Below are 15,905 nucleotides of genomic sequence, written 5' to 3'. Positions count from 1 at the left end.
TAAGATACGAAGTTTTGTGGGCAATGTGCTGATTTGTTTCAGCTGTCAAATGATGCAGCCAATGATGCACCCCAGAGTCTTAATGATTATCTAGATTAGGTTGGCCTGAAGACACGTCTTTGAGGAGGGAGTTGTCTTGGTGATTAGGTGATGTAGGAAGACCCAGCCCATTGTGGGTGGCACATTCCCTAAGTAGTATAAGAGAGAGTATTAACTTAAAGGAAACAAGATTGCATTTATTCTCTCTATGCTTTTGACTGTTAATGTGTGTGTATCACTTGCTGCTGGAGTTCCTGCCTTGACTTCCTGAAAATGATGAACTAGAAGTGAAAACTGTCAGTCAAATAATCCCTTATCCCTGATGTTGCTTTTTGTCAGTGTTTGTCATAAAAACACAAAAGGAGCTAGAACAGGAAAGACTTGATAACATCTTAATAGGTGGCCAAAGATGGCCTTACTGAGAAGTTTTGTGTTGTTTTTTTTTTAAAGTAAAATAGAAATGAGAGGAATAATGCATGGCAAGTGGAGGTAGTACTGTACTACAACAGAGTGAGAACTTCCGTCATAGGCAGTTAGGTAGAGAAGAGGCCAAGCACAGAAGATGTAGGAGAAAGAGTGATAGATGGAAAACAAGTAGATCAGAACTGACTGAGTATGAAGTCCAGGAAGAAGGGGTAATAGCAGCCCTGTGGCTCATTCAGCTAATAACTTAGAACAAGTGTTGCTCCTCAGATTGTTTGCAAAGCTCAAAAAGGTCTTCTATACTGATACTTTCTTATTTGTCATTATTTACATGTGGCTTGAAGACTTCCAGAGGCAGAATCAGAAGCTCGAGTTTTAATGCTGTTACAGTGACAGGCCTCTCACGAAGTCACCTCTTTTCCCCATCTTCGTACTTTAATTTCTTTCCTGTTCCCTGTGGGGCAATCAACAAAACCACCTGCTTGTCTCCATGGACATGGTTAGCCTGCTAAAAATCTGCATTCCTCAAATAGAAGCATCTATCTTTAAGCAATTATCAAAGAAAATATCCAAGAAACACAGCTCCCTTTTTAAGAGGGGTTTTGTGAGTAAAATCTCTCCATCATACACTTCCTTAGAAAAAAATGTAAACTCTTATATATTTTGTCATACTCTTTTTGTTTTTGTTGTTTGAGAATGGGTTTCTCTGTGTAACAGCCCTAACTGTCCTGGAGCTAACTCTGTAGACCAGGCTGGCCTCGAACTCACAAAGATCCACCTGCTTCTGCCTCAGGAGTGCTGGGATTAAAGGCATGTGCCACCACCACCCAGCTTTGCCATACATTTTCTGAAGACCTTAGGGCTTGGGGATGAGATGAGGAATGAGGGAGGAAAGAAGAGAATTACTTGAAACTAGAAAACACAGACTATTGCAGTTTGATTTACCAAGGGCCACTGGACCACTTGTAACTCACATCTAGCTCCAGCCTCCAAACAGGTTGCAGGATAGCTCTAAAGCTCCATTCTAGAGAACATCTTTTGTGTTTCTCAATCTACTTCAGCAGTTGCATCATTCCATCCACACTGTTCACTTGTCCATGTGTTGAGTCCCATCCAGAAATGCCGAGGATCCAGAGTTATATAGAAATATGGTGGTCTCATTAATTTGAGCTTTCCTTTGTACATGTGCATGTATATTTGCATGCTTATTTGTATATGGATGCATGCATGTACAAAGGTGCACGTTGGAGGTCTGAAGTGCATTACTCACCACATTATATGTTGAAGTTGGGTCTCTTACTGAACTGACTGAACTAAAACTCACTGAATGCTTCAACTGGGCCAGCTAGACATCTTGTTTCTGGGATCCCCTATGTCTGTCTCTGCTCCAGGGATTTCCTGTCTCAGCCTCCATGTGCTGAGATTGCCACACCCATTGGTGTGTATGTGAGTTCTGGGCATCAGTCCTCATGCTTGTGTAGAAAGTGCTTTACCCATGGATTCATCTCTCAGCCCCAAACAGCAGATGTTGGCCATACTTGTTAAGCCTTATGACCAGACTAGCATCTTAACCCTCACTGGATGATTCTCTGACAATTACATGCTCAAAGTATAGGCCCACCAAGGAGGGTAGGAAGAATTATGGTACTTGCTGAGTTTTTTCTCATGGGACCAGGAGATCTTAGCGCCATGAATCTCCTGTTTTGGGTTCCTGATTTCTGAATTATGGTGACAGAATTCTTCTAGTGGATATATTGTACCAGAAAAAAAAGAACAGCTGTCTCTGTAAGAGTCAAAACAAATGTCATGTAGATATTTCCCCCTCAGTTCCTGGTAGAAGTTTGGATTTGGTATTTATTGACTTGTTATTTATTTATTTAGGTTTTTTTGAGACAGGGTTTCTTTGTGTAGCCTTGACTGTCCTGGAACTCACACTGAAGACCAGGCTGGCCTTGAACTCACAGGGATCTGCCAAGTTCTGCCTCCCAAGTGCTGGGATTAAAGGCATGCACCACCACCTGGCTTAACTTGTTATTTCTAATTGTGCATATTTATGAGGTATCCTATGGTGTTCCATTGTATAATGTCCAAATCAAGGATAGCATGCTAATTGCCTCAAACAGTTATCATTTCTTTTTGGAGAAAGCATTGAAAGTTTCCCCAGTTATTTTGAATTATACAGTATATTATCTAAAGACACTTTACTGTGATCTTATTTCTCCCATCTAGCTGTGAATGAGTACCCATTGACCAATTGTTCCATATCCCTCCCTGTATTATGAGGCTGCTCATTTGTTTCCCGGCCACTGAGACCTGAAATAATCACACAGAAACTATGTTAATTGCAACCCTGCTTGGCCAATGACTCTAGTGCATTCTTAGCTCTTACATCTTGAATTAACCCATTTCTATTATTTGTATTTTACCACAAGGCTCATGGTTTACCGGTAAGGTTCTCCAGTGTCTGTCTCCTTTGGTGGCTACATGGCTTCTCCTTGAGTCTGTCTTCTTTTCTTCTCTATCTCTACTTAGAATTTCTGCCCTGCTCTATTCTGTGCTGCAATAGGCCTAAAGAAGCTCTTTATTCATTAATCAATAAAAGCATCACATATACAGAAAAACTTCCCACATCACCTCCCAACCCCCAACGTTTCTTAGTGTCTGATAGCATTTACTGCTCAATTTCTTATGAGATCAACTTTTTAAAAACCCCTCCTATAAGTGAAATCATACGGAGCTATTTGTTCTGGCTTATTTCAATAAATATAATGGTCCTTAGATCCCACTATACTATTCCAGATTTTTAAGGACTGAATAATATATTATTGTGTACCTACATCACATAAATTCATTAGCTGATGAACACTGTTGCTTAAATTTAGTCCTGCGTATTTTTTAAGCTATTGCAATATTGATTTGTTCTTTTTGGATTTTTGCTCTTGGCATGTAAAACCGTTACTGCTGTCTGTGTGTTGAAACTTTGCCAGATTTATTTGTTCAAACTGGTTTTTTGATGAAGCCTTTATAGTTTGTTGTATATAATGATCATGTCTTTTTCAAACAGCGGCAGTTTGATGGATTCTGCCATCATTGAGATGTTCTTCGCTTGTTTCTATTGCCCTACTCTTCTGGTTAGGACTCTCAATACTGGGTTGAATAAGCGGTGATGGTGGTCTGTTTTATCTTGTTCAGAACTTAGAAAGAATTTAGCTTTTCTTTCTTTGTCATGATGTTTATTGTGGTATTTATTATGTGGAAATATTTTTCTTCGATAACTAACTTGTTCAGGATTTTTATTGTGAATTGTTGAATTTTTATCACATACTTTTCTGCATCTGTTAAGATGAGTGTGTGTTTAAAACTTCATTCTATTGATGTAGTACATCATATTTATTAATTTGAAAACTGACCGTCCTTAGGTCCTTAGGATGTATCCTACTGATCACAGTGATTATTTTTGTTGATATGCTTTTTGTATTCATTTGCTAGTATTTTGTTGAGGATTCTCTTTTGATGCCCATCAAGAACACTTAGCTTGTAGGTTGTTGTTGTTGTTGTATGTATCCTTCCTTGTAAAATGAATTGGAAAGAATTTCTTACTCTTTAAATTTTGGGATAATTTGACTATTTCTGTTAGCTCTTATTTAAATATTTGAATTCAAAAACAAACTCACCTGTTGTTGATGGGTGCTTTTAAGAGTTATTTTATATTATAAAGTCAATTTCACTACTGATTGATTTGTTAAGGTTTTCTATTTCTTTGTGGTCAAGTTTCAGTAAAGTGTTGTCTTAGTTTGTTTTCTGTTGCTGTGATCAAAACCATGACCAAAAGTCACTTGGGAGGAAAAAGTTTTATTTGGTTTTAAATGTCACTAGCAGTCTGATAGATTTCATAAGTATGATTCCCAGTAAGAAGTCATGTTTTTCTGTTTAAAGACCCAGAGCTTTGTTGGTCATGTGTATTTACCAAAAGAAAGGAACCCATCTGTACCCTGAGCTAGGAAACTTGTTACCTACTATTGTGTCACTGTGATAAAAATATCTGTCATAAAAAATTTAAGAGGATGAATAAATTTTTTGGCTCATGGTTTCATAGGTATGAGTCCATCATGGTGTGTAGGGTATGGCAGAATAAATTATCACCATGACATTTAGGAAACAAAGAAAAAAGAATATCAGAAAGAGCCAGGATACAATACAGACCCCAAGGACAGACCCACACCCTGGTGACTTTTAAGTAGGCCCCACCTATTATCTTTTACCACACCCCAGGAATGCTGTCAAGGGGCCAGTCCATTCACCCGGACAGCCCCCCTCCCCTGTGGAGTTGTCTCTGGAAGCAGCATCACAGAGACACCGAGACATGGGCTTTACTAGCCCATCAGGTGTGTCTTATTAAGTCAAGTTCACATACTGGTGCCTTCACCTCTAACTCTGAACAGTTCCTTGAGTGGTTGTCTTATCCCCAAATAACTTACTTTAAAAAGTTGACATAACATCTCAACCTTTCCCAAGAGCTTCTGAGTTTCCTCTGTACACTTATCTTTAAATTTCTCCCATGTTAACTGATCCAAAAAGCCCGATTTTTCCAAATGTCTCCCCAACAGTGATGTGGAATGATTTGCTGCCGAACCCCTTTAATATTAAATGCACATGTAAAAGTCATCTCTCCAACCAGTTATTGATAACCGACATTATAAAAAACCTGCCATACACACCCAGAAATTTACCATACTGACTAGCCAAAGAATCCAACTACTCCTGGGAAACACTGGCAGCTTAGAAATAAATAAATTTTTAATTCTGTACTCTGGAAACGATTATGGTCCATATTTCACCTGTCACCTCTATATTATTTGTGTGGAATATATAAATTCCCCTTCCTGTATTACCTAATATTTATACAGTGTTTCTCATGGCATGTAGCATCAACTAGCAGTTCTAATAGTTCCAAGATCAGAATCTCATCAGTAATGAGTATTGCATTAAGAAATAATAGGCTTTAATTAGCTCCGTGTTGAGTTGAGTTGTTCAGTTCATAATCCTGGGCAGATGTGAATGTGTCATCATGCTGAAAATAGTCTTTGCAGATACATCGAGAAATTTCAATATGAAATCGTTCTGGGTTTATAGTGAATCTTAAATGGAGTAATGTGTTCTTGACAAAGCAAGCAAGCAAGAAGAGCATGCAGAGGTGGTCATCTGAACACAAAGGCAAGAATGGCAATTTTGCTGCCATCAAACACAACATTCCTAGACTGCTATACACTGAGAAGGCAAAGAAGAACTCATGTTCCTATCAAACCATGCCCATTATATTACCTTGTGTATTAGTCACTTTTCTGTTGCTGTGATCAAACACCACAACCCAGGCAGCTTCCAGAAGAGAGATTTTTGTTTCGGCTTGTGGTTCAAGAGAAATAAGAGCCCTTCACGGTGGGGAGTCATGACAGCAAGAGCAGGCAGCTAAGATCTCACATCTTCAAACATAAGCACAAAGAAGATAAAACTAAAGGTGACAGTGAAGGAAGTCATTCCCTGTGACATACTTCCTCCACCAAGCCATACTTCCTTAACCTCCTCAGACAGTACCGCCACTAGAGACCAAGTGTTCAAATACCTGCGGCTATGTGGACATTTCTCATTCAAACCACCACACCCTGTAATAGTGGAACAGAACTCTATTGAGAATCCAAATATATGTTTATTATCTTGACAAGTACTTACTGAACAACTTAATGTACCAGACAGAGAAATAAGAAAATCCTTTTGGCTAACCGATATCTTGATAGTGATGTGGAAAGAGGAAATAATAAAAAACAAAAAGCAAACAAAAGGATTTCTTCCTTTCTCCCTCCCTCCCTCCCTCCTTCCCTTCTTTCCTTCCTTCCTTCCTTTGTTCTTTCATTCTTTCTTTCCTGGGATTCGATTTGAACACAAGGGCTCACTCATGCTAGGCAAGCAGTCTACCTCTGAACTTCTACCAACCAAGGCAATCTCTGAAGGTGATAAGAATTGTTAAGACAGTGTTAGTCGAAAGAATATTAGAATGTGAGCACTTACAGTTTTGTTTTTCAGATCACATTGTCATAAAACGTCCTGGAGGAGATGAAATTTGAACTAACATCTGAACACAAGAACTAGGAATTTGTGTACAGGGTCAAGAATGTTGAAAGCAGATGTTACCACTAGTGCAGAGGCCTTTTGCTAGGAATTACTTGACTTCTGAGAACAGATGGGAAGGCAGCAGTTTTTGCATGGTAACTGAGTTAAAAAAGGCGGTACTGACTTCAAGTTGCTTTGAGAGTGACAGGGGTTGGATCCTGTGCATCCTTGTAAACCACAGTCAAGAGATGGTATTTTATTCCAGACACAGTAGGACATATTTGGAAGATGCAGAGAAGGAAATAAAAAATGTCATTGCCAAATGAATGAACTGTTGCCATGGTGATGTTGAAGGGAGTAAAGGACCCATAGTGTGTCAGTTTGGCTAAGGAATTAGATTCTCCTGTGGGACATATACCTTCATCATCAATAGGATAGGAAGTGGTGAGACTGACTATGATTTTCTCCTCAGAGACCCAAGGCTTAGCCTTACAGAGTTCAATTAGTGTCTGTTCCCTCTCTTCACACCCATCACTTCTTCTCCTCTTCTAAGTGTTATCCCTAGGCTCTGACACCAAATGTGCCTTGTTAGTCAATTTATGCAATTGCACAAATCAGAACTCCAATATTTACGTGAGGAATTGATCAAGAAGCCTCAAGATCTGCTACTGACTGAAGACAAGGTAGCAATGGAGTTCTAGCTCCTCCCTCTGTAGCTCTAGGTCTGCAAGCCAAGCCCAGTGTCCCAGTTCCAAGGCTCCACATCCTCCCAAAACAGCATCAGCAACTGGGGATTAAGTGTTCAAACACATAAGTCTATGAGGCTCATATCATATTCAAATTATAACTAAATGGCTGAACAAGAAATGGAATATGTGATTTCCCGGACATAGCCTTAAAGGTCAGGAACACATGGTTACTCCTCTCCTTTCTCCCGTCTACGAATTTGCCAGAACCCCAGGAGCATTCTGGTCTTTTTACATCATGGAAACAGGCCAGTTCAGTGATCCCTTCCTCTAGGCTTTCACAGGTCGATAATATCATAGCTAAGCCACCACTGCTTTGGTTTCCTATCACACACAAAGACAACAATTAATAATATGACACCCTACACTAACACCTTTTCTAAACACACCAAGATAAATATGTTTGCTACCAGCAAGGACCTAACTGACACATCTGTTATTCAGATTATGTGTGATTTAGTTTTTGCACACCAAGGAAGTTCCCCGTGTATTCAACCCAAAGTTATTTTTTAACTTCCGAAAGAATTATAGCCCATTTATTAGTATCTATTATTAAAAGCACCATGCTTCCTCTAGGGAAGCAAGAACTGATCCACATTTTCCTCACAGCATCTCACATTTCATAAACCCTTGTTTAAGATTAACTCGAGTCATTAAACAACACAAAAATTCTTTTACAGCTACAAAATACAAGCTGTCTTCTGAGAGACTGAAAATGTGAGTTTAATATAATGTCAAATAGGTGCCCCAAATCTATGCAGTATTGGTGAAGACAGCCCTAACTCCCTGATTTCCAGCCGCTCTGGGTTCTGTCTTATCACACATCCTATTGCTCTGGCCAGATGTTACCCAACATTAGGACAGGAATTTCTGCCCCTGTTCAAGAGTGCAAGTCACTAAAACAGGGAGGAACAATATGAAATGTATAACTAATGAAAAACTAAACTAAAGCACGTTTTCAATTTAGTTAATTTGGTTCTTCATTTGTTATGTGTGGAGCATTTGTCTGTGTTTAAAATCTTCTGTGTTCTATACTATTCATGGCACAATCCATCCTGAACAATGACCAATATTTTTTAAGTGATAGCTATTAAAATAAACCAGGAAATGTTCCAGTATCTTGTACAAGGTAAGAATGAATTTTTTTAAGGTTCATATTTTGTTTGTGTACTTGGAGTGAAGAGTTGGCCACACAACGCAGGTCATAACCTTCTGTAAACTCAGTCCCAGGGATCCAGTTCCAATTTCTGACCTAATCAGGCACTGCATGCATATGTTATATGTGCATGCAGACAAAATAATCATGGGAGAATGTATATAGTGGTTTGCTCCTCTAATCCCAGTAATTGGAAGGCAGAAGTAGGATCTCTGTGGTTCAAGTCACTTACTTAGCAAGTTCTGGGCTAGCCTGAGACCTGCCAACAACAACAACAACAACAAAAAAACCAAAACTAATTTATATTGATAATTATTCATGCTTGGCACTTTAGCCAGTTTTTAGTCTCTGTATTTGTTAACTGCCACACACAGCAAAAAGTAGCTTCTTTGATAAAAGTTGAGAAGAGCACAAATCATTGGTTATAAACATAAATATAATGTAGTTTGACCGCATGGGCGTTCAACAAAACAACAGTATGCTCTGCACTAGGGCCTATGATCTCCCCAGTCATGATCTTTTAACTAAGTTTTACAATACCGTGAATAAATTTCCTCCTGCGGCGCAGGCCTCATCTGAAATCAAATGTAGGATTGCACCAGTGGGCACACCCGGCAGCATCTCAGCATTGTAGTTTGCAGGGTCCATTGCCGGTCAAAACCACTGATATTTCTGCTCCTACAGCAGCCTGCTTTGCACTTCCAGCCCTGGGAAGTACTGTGTCAGGGAGAATGTTTCCTGGCCCATTCCAGGTGGAGCTCACTATGTCCTACATGGAAAGTGAGTCATATATTCAGCTATGGGGTTTCACTATCTAGTTATGGTGGAGGTCAAGAGCAGTAGAAATAGCCTGCATTGTTCTGGGTGTCTCTGGGGTCTCTCTAAAACAATAACTTCTGGGGGATGTCTGTAGCATACCTGGAACTGAGATTTTTTTGTTTAATAACCCATATTTTTTGGGAATAGCGTTGTGCACCCATGCAGAGTGCTTCTGCTCAAAACCCTTTTAAAAAGTACTTTTATATTTTACAATTAGCTTGCAAACCAGTGGATTTCCATGAGGCTTCTTCATGCATTCTTAGTTTGGGATAATCTATCCCTTACCGCCTCCTCTCTTAACACACCCTATCCTTTCTCAAGCCTTTAGCCACCAATACATCCTCTTGCTCCTTTTATGCCACATGTGTTCTGTTGTCCCCCTCTAACTGATTTTTTGGGGGGCATTTGGAGATTGTAGGTTTCTTTATAGCTTTTCCATGCACACTTCATTTCCCATCCTCTACCCTCCTGCATGCTTGAAACCTTTTACTCTAGGTGTTTCCTTCTCTATTTTCATTTTACTTGTCTTTTTTTTTTGTTTTACTATCCACCTTCTCTCAAGGCATCCACTCCCAAATGACTTATTTTTTAATTTTCTGCCTTCTATAAGTACTCCTGATTAAGTATATAAATTTTATTTTAACAGCATGCGATGTGGTGATGGCCTATGTAAATGTGTATATTTGTTTCTAAAAGGGACAGACAAGAATGGAACAACTCCACTAACTATTGGCTTGCCAATCTTTGGAGGACAGTTCCTTCCCTCTTTAAGACTTAATTCAACCTCCAAAGCATCAGCAAAACAGAAGCCGAGTAAAGCTAGCACAGTAATTTGTGCCTGGTTGTGAATGAATTAGGGAATAAAGTGGTATGTAATATGCATCACAAGTCAGATTGTCAAACTAATATACAGCTTATTTGTAGCTATTTCTCAGTCTCTGTCCAGTCATTTAATAGTTTCCATCTGCTTGCCTGTGCTTTGGTGAGTCTCACCCACCAAAAGCAAGTGGAAGGCTGTAAAGTAAAAATTTATTTCCTTTTCACCACCCTTGCCTTCACTACATTCTCTAGCATACATTCTAAGTGATCTGTAGACTTTCCCTGTCTGAGTCTGAACATGTCTGAATGTCATAGACATACAAAACAAATATTCCTGCTTGATCTTGTGTGATCCATAAGAATATAATAGTATGAGTGGATTTTGCTTGTGTAACAAGCACACATGCACACAAACACACATGCACGCTGCACACACACACAATATATATATATAATCTTTTATTCAAATACAGATGGATATTCCTTATTCTTTTTAATGATTGCTTTGTGTCCTATTGCATGAGTATTCTGTCTTCTAGTGTGTGAATAGCTCCCTTTAAAGATTTTGGTATGGAAAAAGAACCCTTCAAGAAAATTTCTTTTTAAAATTTTTTTGTTACATTTATTTATTGTGTGTGTGTGTGTGTGTGTGTGTGTGTGTGTGTGTGTGTGTGTATACACATATATGCATGCATGCATGTGTGGAGATAAGAAGACAATTTACTGGACTCTGTTCTCTTTTTCCACCATGTGGATCTCAGTAATAGAACTCAGATGATCAGGCTTGACAACAAGTGCCTTTGCCTGCTGAGCCATCATAGTGAGCTTAGCAAGTCTTCTTATATTGCTGCTTTGGAGTGCTTAGGTGATGTTTTCTAATGTTCGCTGACAACATATTTATAGAAATGGCTATCTTTTATTTTTTAAAGCCAATGAGAACTCATCCACATCAACCCGCAAACACAAACGAAAGATGGTTTTATACAAATGGTGAAAGTGGTTAGGAGCTCAGATCCAACATCTTGTCATTTTCTTCTAAATTTAGATCACCAGCCTCAACTTGTCAAGAAAAGTTATTCTGGAGATTTTCCTTAAAATTTGTTCATGTTAATTTCATCGTATCTTCTATCCTAAGGATAGAAAGGGACGCGCAGCCTGGGAACAATCACTAGAGTTCAGAGATGGAAGCTGCCAGAAGGTGAGAGTGGCGCTTTCACAGTGGAGAAATGATGTGCTGAGGGATCTGGGTCATCCGGAGCATTTGGTAACCCAACCCTGTCCTTAAATAATGCCCTAGTCCCAGAGGAGCAGACACCCCGAGATCTGCTGCTTGTTCGGTGTGGGCCTTAAACAAGTAGCTTAACTCCCTTCTACCTCAGATCCTTGAAATGATTATGATAAAGCTGTCTACTTTGTGAGGTTCTTATGAAAAAAAAATCAAGAACTACCCTTTATAAAGCATTGAAGGGCCTGTAACATAGTAATCACTACACAGGTGTTAGTTAAATAAAATGTTAAGCAAAGTGTAAGCACAGAGGTTATCCTGCCCTGTCTACTGAAGAAGCCCTCCTGAAACTTTCTAAGCTGAAAGAAATGTATGTATGTAAAATTCTTCCTCATTCTCTTATCAACCGCTTTACTGTAGACACTTTTCTATCCAATGCTCACAGAAGCCCCACATTTCAATAGTCTGTTACAATCAGAAATGTTCGGGTACAAAAAAAGTATCGATATGTGTAACTGATTTCAGGTAATTGCTTGTGTATTTTTTTGTGTTCAACAAACTGTTTTAGAACAAGAGCAGAACGGCAAAAGTATCATATAACAAATTGAGTTAAAATTCAGGAGCCAAGTATGGTATACACTGTCCTTAACATTTTAATGTTACAGTTATTGAACTTTCTTTTTTCAAAGGGGGCTTGCCAGAGCTTCACACACCACCTTGCAATTTCCTGCATTTTGATTAGTTGCAAAAGATTTGGACTCAAATATGAAGCTTGTTTTTTTTTCTGAAAGATTCCAAGGTATGCTGTGCACTTTGAGATTTAGTCTTTAGCATAAAGGTGGAGGGTGATGAGGCTTTGGACACTGTGACAGGGTATTTTGGGTGACTGTATCGTGATTCAGCTTAATAATGAAGGCGAATGTCTCATTTCCTCCTGTTATCACTAGTAAAATTTGTGGGAATTGACTCCAGTTTTAAGGCTCTTCTTCAGCACAGAATCACATTTGTATGACTTCAGGAGAATGTACTGGATTGAATATTTGTGATCCTTCAAATTCCTGTGCTGGGATCCTGATCTCCATGGTGACAGCATTAAGATTCAAGATTAAATAACAGAGATTCAAGGGATCTTTCCTCTCACCCAGCGAACACAGGGGAATTGTGCCTCTTTAGACTATAAATCTGCAGGTACCTTATTCTTGGAACTACGAGAAATAAATAAAATAAATAAATAAACAAATAAATAAACAAAACCACTAGTTCATTGCATTGCAGTCTGAATGAACTAAGATAAGTATTTCTGGTGGTGAAAGTGAGGGACAAAATTAACATGCTGCAGGTACTCACTAAAATATGGATGGCTTTCAGAGTTATCTTGGATGAAAATGCTAAAGGAAGACATTACATTAAATAAAATATAAACAACAGATTGTCAGATGTTTTATGCTTTATGTGTATCTTTGTGTGTGTGTGTGTGTGTGCGTGCGCGTGCATTATCTTGTTCTAGAAAGCAAACCTCTTAGAGCTTTAGGGCTCTTCTTTCAGTACAGCAATTTAGAAAATATGACATTCTAGGTTTTACTTTATCCTGCAAGACTGCAAAAGCCCATGTTTAACTTTCTTTTCAGACTTGAGTTGCTCAGGGAACTCCTCACTGCTTTCTAACAGCACCCCGTTTCCTGATGAATGGTCATTTCCCTTTGCTAAGTCCTAACAGTTTTTCACGTTCTGCAATTTTCTCTGTTAAACAGCCCTAGGCACAACTGGTCATAAAGTCATAGGCAATATTAAAGCCTTAGACTGGGAAGGAAACATAGAGAATATCCAATCCACCCTTTCATTTTATAGTTAAAGAAATTCAATACCCAAAAGGATAAATAACTTGTTCAATGCCATCCAGTTAATTTGTAGACCGGGCCAAAGTTTTCAAGGTAAATTTTTTTGTGGATAAAAATGCAGCTAAAACCATTTTAAAATGCACACACAGTTCCTTCTGTTTGCTCAAAATAGCACAGTAATGCAACCTACACAACCAAGTTTGGAAGCTACTGCTCCTAATCCTGAAAACACTGTGATATGACAAACAGTGAAGTGAGGTATATGATTTACAGACTTTGGCCTCAGGATTTCTTGTTAATTAGGGCTGACTAGGCCAGTCTAAAGATATTCCTTTTCTTTTCTTAATAAGTTTTCCAAAGAGTGAATGGAAAATAGACAAATACAAACACAGAAAATATGTCAGCACAAGAATCAGGCTTAATAATATATTGCTATCATTCATTTCTGTTACTATAATATCTAGCATTTTGTATCCACTCGTGCGGCAGATTGAAGCTCAGACAACATATTGTAAATTACCCTTGGATTCAGAATCTGAATGTAGTCGGAGCCATGCGTGAGAAGTCTGTGGCTTCTCATCCTAGCCCCGTTGTCCTCTCCTTCCCCTTACAAGGCCACAAGTGGTCATTCAGTCTATGTAGCATCATTTTCCTTGATTTCCCTATGTTCTTTTTGTCATACAATACATCTCACTAATGAGCAGGGTACTTCACACATTTCTAAATGTAAAGAGAATGTGCACATCTGTGTCTCTCACTGTCTTCCAATGAACTGCCCACCTTATGTCCAAGCTGTTGAGACAGACTTGAGTAAAAGTGTGCACAGCCCATCACACATGTATAAGCTTTGTCTACAACTCCAAATAAATATTATTGGCTCAGAAATTCATTGAGGACTATTTGGGCAGAATAACCTGCCTTTACAAGAACAGAGAATCGAGAAAACTTAAGTGGGTCTTTGAAGTAAATTAGGACTTGTGGGAAGGGAAATCTGGGTCTTGTGGCAAGGGGAAGGGCATGATCTAGAAAAAAAGGGGTTTCATGTGACCAACTCCTCTTGGCCACATAGACACAAAACCTCTAGAGAGGAGAGCCAGCTAGCATCCAGAGTAGCAGTTTCCAATGCAGCATATTGAGGAAGGATGTGACCAGATTAAAGACAAGAAAGTTCTAGGACAGGGCATCTTTATGGACATAATCTCTTGGGTTAAATTTGTGCAAGGAATATAAGTAAAGATATTTTTTATTTTTGGCAAATACCCCCAAATGAGTTGTTTGAAAAAAAAATAAACCTTCAGAGGTATTATGTTCTGAACACGAATATTCAGAAGTATGGTTTGTCAGGACTGGAAAGGATATCCAAAATTATTTAATAAAGGTGGAATGTGGTTAGTTTTGGGGGTGTTTATATGAAACTGCTCCGGTCAAGGCTCAGGAATCTATATGGAAGAGGGGAAGAAAGAGAATAAGAGCCAGAGATGGTGCACGCCTTCAAGAAAATAGCGTTTTCAGATTCAACAGGGCAGATACACATATGAACTCACAGAGGGTGGCATGCACAAGCTCAGGCTGGGCAAACTCCCAGCGTGGAGGAGGGGAAGAGGCATGAAGTGCCACCCAAAGCTAAAAAGCTATTCACAACTGTCAGCTATTGGGAGAGAAGAAGGTAGTTTTAGTCAATGTGATGCTGCCTGTAACAACCACACCACAGGGCAGGCCCCATACTCAGGACTCAATACAAACTGGACTCTATGCTGTTTTTTCTTTTTCTCTTTTAAGAGAGAAAGAACATGAAGTTAGGTGGTAACAAGATGGGAGATGGTCTTGAAGAAGTTGAAGGAAGGGAAATAATTTGATCAAAATACAGTGCATAAAATTCTCAAAGAATAAAAATATTATTAAGCTAAATCACATACACACAGAAAGAGAGAGAGAGGGACAGAGACAGAGAGTCAGAGAAAAACAAAGATAGAAACACAAAGAGAGAGAATGTGGCTTGTCCAAGGTCAGGCTTGAAGTTAGTAATGGAGCTCAGACCCCAAACTTGGTACTTGATCTTCTGGGTTTCAAGCTAATATTAATTTTCTTTATTATATGCACAGTCTGGATGGATAACTACAGGGTAGCTCTTATTTTTTAACCTATATGACACAATAGAACTAAAAATACAGCATTTTATATTGAAAGTCCAAGGCTTATCAGAGAGAGAGACAGTGATCTAGAGATAGATACAGAGTGAGGGAGAGCATTCACAGAAACATATATGGGGAGGGCATGGAATAGGAATCAGGTTTAAAAAAAGAGGGAAGGGCCGGGCGGTGGTGGCACACGCCTTTAATCCCAGCACTCGGGAGGCAGAGGCGGGCGGATCTTTGTGAGTTCGAGGCCAGCCTGGTCTACAAGAGCTAGTTTCAGGACAGGCACCAAAGCTACAGAGAAACCCTGTCTCGAAAAACCAAAAAAAAAAAAAAAAGAGGGAAGGAACTGAGATTTAAAACGAAGAGGGCACTGTCTTCCTAACCCAAGTATGAGAGCTTTATCTTCATATGGATCAACCAGGGAGTGCTGTCATCAGTAACAAGCACTCTAGTTGGTATAATGAGAACACGAAGAAGGGGATTACAGGGGAGGTGAATAACTTTCTCACTCCCACTTACCCCAGTTTGGGATAACATACTAACCCCACTTATGTCTGCTAATACAGTTAGTAGTGTTTGCTTTTAAAATGAAGATCA

This window comes from Myodes glareolus, chromosome 10 (assembly GCF_982192425.1).
Source record: "Myodes glareolus chromosome 10, mMyoGla1.1, whole genome shotgun sequence".
Lineage (NCBI taxonomy): Eukaryota > Metazoa > Chordata > Mammalia > Rodentia > Cricetidae > Myodes > Myodes glareolus.
Note: the sequence above shows the minus strand (reverse complement) of the source record.